Raw genomic sequence first — 8,123 nt, forward strand, 5'->3', positions numbered from 1 at the left:
TTCCTTAAAATAAATCTCTTTAAGGGTAGATCTATACATCCTATTGGTTCTGTTTCTCTGGTGTACCCTGACAGATACCAGTAGACAGAAAGCCTAATTTTTATTATTTCTTCTGCTTCTTTTTCATGCATAATATAAAACCTGATGCCCGGTATGCATTCAACTTCAATACATAGTTAGTTGAAGAATGCTGGATTGTTTTTAGGAACTGGAAGGATTTATGATGTTGGAGATGCAAAAAGTCTTACAGTTCTACATTGTTATGAGCTCCCAAACTCAGAATAATTCTTCATACCCATCAAGCCCTATATAATGTCCAGCACGTGGTGTGTACCTAATAAATATTTTTGAACACAAAATCTGTTATTTAATAAGTTAGTAAGTGACTGATGACTAAACATTCTCATTTTTTTTTTTCTCCTGAGAACATAGCCCATTAAAAGATGACAGCAAGATTATGTGTCTAAAAGCCTGGAATAAAGTCAAGATCATAGAACTACTGATGTAAACAGTAACAACAGATATTATTCATGTACAAGCCTACTAAAACTGTTCACTAATTATATTCACAGGTAATGTGAATAGTATCATTTACACAATTTATAAAATAAAAAAAATAAAAGCTAAAGTGAAATAAATGTTTCCTTTATAGTAAACTGCTTATTTAGTATTAAATATCATAGTGGGTAATTTTAGAGTGAACCCTCTGTTTATATGCTACATAAATCTGTTGCAAATGTGAATTGGTATCACTCTATCCCATTTAGAATATGATTTTGGAGCAATAATAACAAGTTTTCAGAATCATTTAAATAATAAAACTATATTAATGAGGAGGAGAGTGAGGGAGATGGGGTAATTGGGTGATGGGCATTAAGGAGGGTACTTGATGTAATGAGCACTCGGTGTTATATGCAACTGATGAATTACTAAATTCTACCTGTGAAACTAATAATACACTATGTGTTAGCTAAATTGAATTGAAATAAAAATTTAAAAAAATAAATGACTTATTTTTTACATATTTGTCCACTATATATTTTGCTGCATTGTTGAAGAATGACAAAGCCCTAGCAACAACATTATACCCATTGAATATTCTTTTTGATTTCTTGTATTTTTTTTATTTTTCTTTTTAACCCAAACAATTATATGCAAGCAACTGTTTTCTGATGTATGCACCTTATTGTTCTATCTAAATTAGGGCTGAGTAACATGTCACCCAACACACCTCACTTTTCAATAACTGACGACTGAACTATTGTTAATGTACTGTGGATTTTCCAAATAATAATGTAGCGCAGCATTAAGTTAACTGCCGTTTGTTAACAGAATCATTCCCAAATCATTAAATGCTTAGTAATTTGCTAAGTGATTATAACAAATGGCACATGAAATCAATTTAATATTTAATGCTATATATATTTTTAGTTTCTGATTAAAACATAGACATTGATTTATAGTTTCAATTTTTTAATATTGGATCTATATAGCAAAATAAGCAGCTTTTCTTATGATTAATCCCAAACTTTATACAGGTAGATAGCAGAAATTTCTACCTACATTTCTGAGAGAGTAATTTGGGGGGGGCTGTATTTATAGTCAGCTTATTTTATTGACATCTTTTCATTTGCTCCCAATTAATCGTACCATTAACAACAACAAGAAAAGAACTTAGGTTACAGCTTCCAAAAGTAAATTTAATTTATAAATATTTCTTGGGCTATAAAGGAATTTTATTTTAGATTTTATAAGACTAGATAAAATGAGACTTCACTTTCAAAGTCGGTAACTTAGAAATGGCACAAATTTCTTTGTGAGCCTGTAAAAGGTTTTATCATGATAAGAAAATATAAATAAAGTTGCGATTTTTTTTCTATTTGGAAATTACATACTACATTGTATTTTGCATAATATGTGACACTTGATTAAGCTATACCCTTGGTGAAATTTACACCTGATGTGGCAACTCTATTTTGAAAGGAAACAGCTGTTTTCCTAATGTTCCTGTGGTTTTATGAACATAATGTTTCCTTTATGAGACAAAGTGGATTCAAATGAGCTTTCTCAACTCCCTCCAGAAACAAATTTCTCAAATGTTTTGTAACTTACTATTGCTTGATAAATGTTATATTGCAGATTATTCTAGGTGTTATGCCTAGGGCTCCTTAAGTGCTGCCATTTGCTTGTTTATTTTCTTCTCGGGCTAGGGAATTGCTTTATGAACTCCAAGTCATAAAGGAGAGCAGCAGAGTGGGAAGAAAGACATTTGGTATAATACTTCGTTGACTGAAAAGGAAATTGGATTTTACCTCTTGCAAAGGAGGTCACAAATTTTATTGTTAAATGGGCTCAAGTATACTTATTTAATAAGACGTGGACCTAAAATGGGAGCATTCTTTAATCCCAGGCCTCCAGCAAATATGCAATAACATATTTTTCATAGAATTTTCACATTTGGTTACCTAAACTTTTATTATAAGCTTGATAGATTGTTTTCCATATTTGTTTTCGACCTTGCTATATGGATAAAGTACACTTGTTTAAACACAGTAATCCTTATGTGGGAAGTAGAGTTATTTATATTTGACATAAATTCCTGGAATGATTTATAAGGCAGCTAAAACATATTAAGCCAGTGTTGAAAGGGGAATGTCGTTAAATATATGTGCACCGTGCTGGCAAGAATTCCAATTTAGTCTTTGTCTGAACTGCTTAAGAATAGTTGTCTGTGCTTTAGAGGAACGGCATGGAAAGTAGAGAACAGAAATTTAAATGTATAATTGTATAATACATCAGGCAGCATGCATTTTGAATCCATATCCCTAAATCTAGTGGAATAGAATTATCTGGTATCAAACCTACTTCTTTCAATAGCTATAGATTCATTATTGCATAAGAATTGCCTATATATTATATCATGCACGTATTATAATTCTTTCTATAATTTACTCTAAGTTTTCTAAGATTGTATTGAAAAACATAAATGAGATTTAGCAGGAACATGTGAATACGGGAATTTCAGAGTCAATAAATAAAATATACCTAAAATTGAAAAAAAGATAATAAATATGGAATGACTAACAGTGCCTAGTTCTTAGTTCTTAGTGACTTCATGATAAATCATTATAAGTACTAGTTTTTTCTCTTTCAAGAAAGTGCGGGAAAGAAGTTTGAGAAAATAAATGTTTGGAAGCTCTAAATTTCCATAAATAGAACAATGGTGAGTGTAAACACACTTCTTTTTTTTTTTTAAGATTTTATTTATTTATTTGACAGAGAGAGAGATAGCGAAAGAGGAAACACAAGCAGGGGGAGTGGGAGAGGGAGAAGCAGGCTTTCCGCTGAGCAGGGAGCCCGATGCGGGGCTCTATCCCAGGACCCTGGAACCATGACCTGAGCCAAAGGCAGACGCTTAATGACTGAGCCACCCAGGCGCCCCGTAAACACACTTCTTAATGAAGGTCACATGCTGGATCATGTAAAGTTATTTGTCCTGTGAAGGTCTATATAATCGAAGGTTGCCTTTACTGCATTTCTCTCATACTTTTAACCCATCAGTTACTTGTGGCATCCTTTTCTTCAATAACTACATTACAATTTCCAGGAACTCACAAACCTGGGAAGTCAAACAGACACATTCTCTATCCTTACTACTCCATGAACCCCTATTTCAGCTTGTAGATTTTTCAATCAGTCTGGAAACACTTGGGAAGAGAATTTGCTTCACATCTGCTTCCATCAAAATCCATCCCACAGCTTATTTGTCTACTGTCTTGTGGATTCTAATTCTTCTCTGGTACTACAGCTGCTGTCCTATTCCCATGGTAAAGCCACCACCTCTTTTTTATTTATTTATTTATTTTTGTTATTATTATGTTAATCACCATACATTACATCATTAGTTTTAGATGAAGTGTTCCATGATTCATTGTTTGTGCATAACACCCAGTGCTCCATGCAGAATGTGCCCTCCTCAATACCCACCACCAGGCTAACCCATCCTCCCACCCCCCTCCCCTCTAGAACCCTCAGTTTGTTTTTCAGAGTCCATCGTCTCTCATGGTTCATCTCCCCCTCCGATTCCCCCCTTCACTCTTCCCCTCCTATCTTCTTCTTTTTTTTTTTTTAACATATAATGTATTATTTGTTTCAGAGGTACAGGTCTGTGATTCAACAGTCTTACACAATTCACAGTGCTCACCATAGCACATACCCTTCTCAATGTCTATCACCCAGCCACTCCATCCCTCCCACCCCCCACCACTCCAGCAACCCTCAGTTTGTTTCCTGAGATTAAGAGTTCCTCATATCAGTGAGTCCATATGATACATGTCTTTCTCTGATTGACTTATTTCGCTCAGCATAATACCCTCCAGTTCCATCCATTATCAAACGCCTAAAAAAGCATGTTCCTAACACACAGCTGTTGTGTGTAACAGGTTTTATTGCAAGTGTGGGTTTGCCCAGTTGTAGTTCTGCACAGCTTAGCAAAGGACACAATTCAAAATTGGAATTTCTACTTAGAAATATCTCTGCTGCTCTTTGACACAAGAAATGTCTCATAGGGACTGGGATGGTATTCATTTCCTACAATGACCTTTCTCGTTCCCCTCTCTCTCTATGCAAACTCTCTTTCTCTAAATTCTTCTTTCTGATTCAGTGCCCTGAAACTCTGTTCCTTGAAGCCCTCTTTTAGGAAATACTACATTTTTATTAATTTGTTTCCCACTTACATAATGTTTGGGGAAGTCTGTTTATTTTTATCAAAAAGTGCTTGTTCTACTAAAAGTAGTATTGTCTTCCTACATATATCAACTAAAACAATATATTTCCTGTTATACTTATTTATTATGGATTCATGACTTAATATAATTTAAAAAATCAAATGCTAGAGCTAATATGCATAAGATACTTGCTTACAAATAAAAAGCAACTATAAAATGCTAAAAATCTCTATGATAGCATTCATTAAAACATCAATAGCAACACCTGTTAGCTAATGTTCATGACTATAAATTTAGGTAAAATAAGATATTTTGCATAGTAACTTTACCTAATTATATCTTTTGTTAATATCCGCCATAGTATTTCTTTTAGAGTTCTTGCACCCAACTCCATGTGGCCAGGAGGTGGGTTCCCCCACACACAACAGAAAGAAATTCTTGGACACCAGCAGGGTGTCCAAAAATTCAACTCAATTCTGACATTATCTACCTGGAGATGGCATTAGTTCCACAGGTTAAGGGTTCAGTCCTACAAGACTGCCCCCTACCCTGCCACTTCAGACTCCAGTCACAATTACCTGTGCTTCTTAATGAGCAGCTACAGATTGGCTGTTCCAACAACCTCCTCCTTGGGTACCATTAATTTGTTATAACAGCTCACAGAACTCAGGGAAACACTTATGTAGGTTTATCAGTTTACAAAAGGATATGATAAAGGACATGAATCAACGGGCAGATGAAGAGATACATAGGGCAATGTCACAAACAAAGGAGCTTCTGTTCTCATGGAGCTTGGGTCCTGACTTGGTAGCATGTAGGAGCACTCTGGTTTCCCAAGCATGGAAACTCTCCAAGAAGGACCAAAAAGTGGTCCTCTAGGGTTTTTATGGAGACTTTGTTACATAGTCATGATTGGCCATTGGTTGATTAAACCTCCACCAGCCCCTCTCCCTACCCCAGAGGTTAGGGAGTGGGACTGAATGTTCCAACCCTTTAATTACATGGTTGGTCCTCCTGGCAACCAGTCCCTGACCTCGGGTGTGGTTTAAAGGACACTTTCATTACTAACAAGACACCATTCACTTTTATGGCTCTGAAGCATTTTCAAGCACTGTGGATAAAGACCAAACATATCTGAAAAATATGTATTTCTTATAAATCATTATGTCACAGTATTATTTTGGGTAAACAACTGACAGATTCAAAGTCACAGCAAATTTTTTTATGTTATGATATTCATGAATCTAGATATTAATATCCACAACCAAGATTTTGTAATCCTCTAAAAGGTAAGTTTTTTTTACAGCTCTATGCAATATATTTAAACATTTTTTCCATTTATTTTTTTTAATTAACATATAATATATTATTTGTTTCAGGGGTAGAGGTCTGTGATTCATCAGTCTTACACAATTCACAGCACTCACCATAGCACATAACCTCCCCAATGTCCATCACACAACCACCCCATCCCCCTCCACTCCAGCAACCCTCAGCTGTTTCCTGAGATTAAGAGTCTCTTATGGTTAGTTATTTTAATTCACAAAATGACTCTGAGAAGTGCATAGCTACTTTTTAATTTGGGGGGATGGGGTAGGACTTTTAATTTTCCTCTTCGCAACCCTAGGCCAAATACTCTTGAAAGGCATACCCACACCTCCGAATCTATTTAAGTTCTCTCTGTATTCCAGATACCATCTATTTCAGCATGGGACAAATACAGTGTGTCTCCTCATGTGGTGAGTGGGCATCTAATGGAAAGAGACTGCAATGGCTGAACTCCTATGTGTATTACATATATAAAAAGATTTTTTTATTGATTGATGTGGGGATACAACCACCCACAATGGCATTTTAAAAATAGACTTTATTTTAGATTTACAGAAAAATTGAGAAGATAGTACAAAGAGTTCTCATGTACACCATACCCAGTTTTGCCTATTATTAACATTTTCCATTAATGTGGTGCATATGCTACAATTAACAAATCAATGTGGATACATTCACATTAACTAATGTCCATTCTTTTTTCTTTTTTAAGTTTTTATTTAAATTCCAGTTAGTTAACATATAGTGCAATATTAATTTCAGGTGTAGAATTTAGTGATTCATCACTTACATACAACATCCAGTGCTCATCCCAACAAGTGCCGTCCTTAATACCCATCACCCATGTAGTCCATTCCCCCACCCACCTCCCCTCCAGCAACCCTCAGTTTGTTCTCTATAGTTAAGAGTCTCTTTTATGGTTTGCCCGTGTGTCTTTTTTCCATTCAGATTTCCATTCTAGTAGTATCTTTCCTTTTATAAAATGCATTTGAATTTCCAAGGACTTAAACTTATTTAAATTTAATAATGCCACTAATTTCTAAATAAGGCATTGCCTATTTAGAAGTAAATGTATTTTGAAGTAGATACATTTTAACCATATAGATTTTTCTCAGAAATATGATAACATAACATCATTTAATCTTTTTAAAAAAATTTAAAATCCATGTCTTTATTACTTTTTGCACAAATTATCATTGTCTGCTAATACAAATGGTCAAAATTGCATTTAAATATTTGTGGGAGGGTATATTTTAAATTTAATGTGAAGAGCAACTTTCACATGGAATTTGAGACAGATGGAATCCTTCATTGAGCAGAAACACAGATTCCATGATGCTCCTAATGTAATATAATTAAACATCCACTTTAACTGCAAGAAGTTTCTGACCTGTGTTTCACCACTGCATGGTCAATATTGTGTGGGCTACCCATAGCCTTTTTCAATTATTATTATGTTAATCACCATACATTACATCATTAGTTTTTGATGTAGTGTTCCATGATTCATTGTTTGTGCATAACACCCAGTGCTCCATGCAGAACGTGCCCTCTTTAATACCCATCACCAGGCTAGCCCATCCCCCCACCCCCTCCCCTCTAGAACCCTCAGTTTGTTTCTTAGAGTCCATAGTCTCTCATGGTTCATCTCCGCCTCCGATTCCTCCCTTTCATTTTTCCCTTCCTACTATCTTCTTTTTTTTTTTTTTTTAACATATAATGTATTATTTGTTTCAGAGGTACAGGTCTGTGATTCCACAGTCTTATTCAATTCACAGCATTCAGCATAGCACATACCCTCCCCCATGTCTATCACCCAGCCACCCCATCCCTTCCACCCCCCACCACTCCAGCAACCTTCAGTTTGTTTCCTGAGATTAAGAATTCCTCATATCAGTGAGTTCATATGATACATGTCTTTCTCTGATTAACTTATTTTGCTTAGCATGATACCCTCTAGTTCCATCCACATCATTGCAAATGGCAAGATTTCCTTTTTTGATGGCTGCATAATATTCCATTATATATATATATATATATATATATATATATATATATATATATATA

Source organism: Mirounga leonina, unplaced genomic scaffold (assembly GCF_011800145.1).
Source record: "Mirounga leonina isolate KUSES-001 unplaced genomic scaffold, KU_Mleo_1.0 Mir_95, whole genome shotgun sequence".
NCBI classification, from domain to species: Eukaryota; Metazoa; Chordata; class Mammalia; order Carnivora; family Phocidae; genus Mirounga; species Mirounga leonina.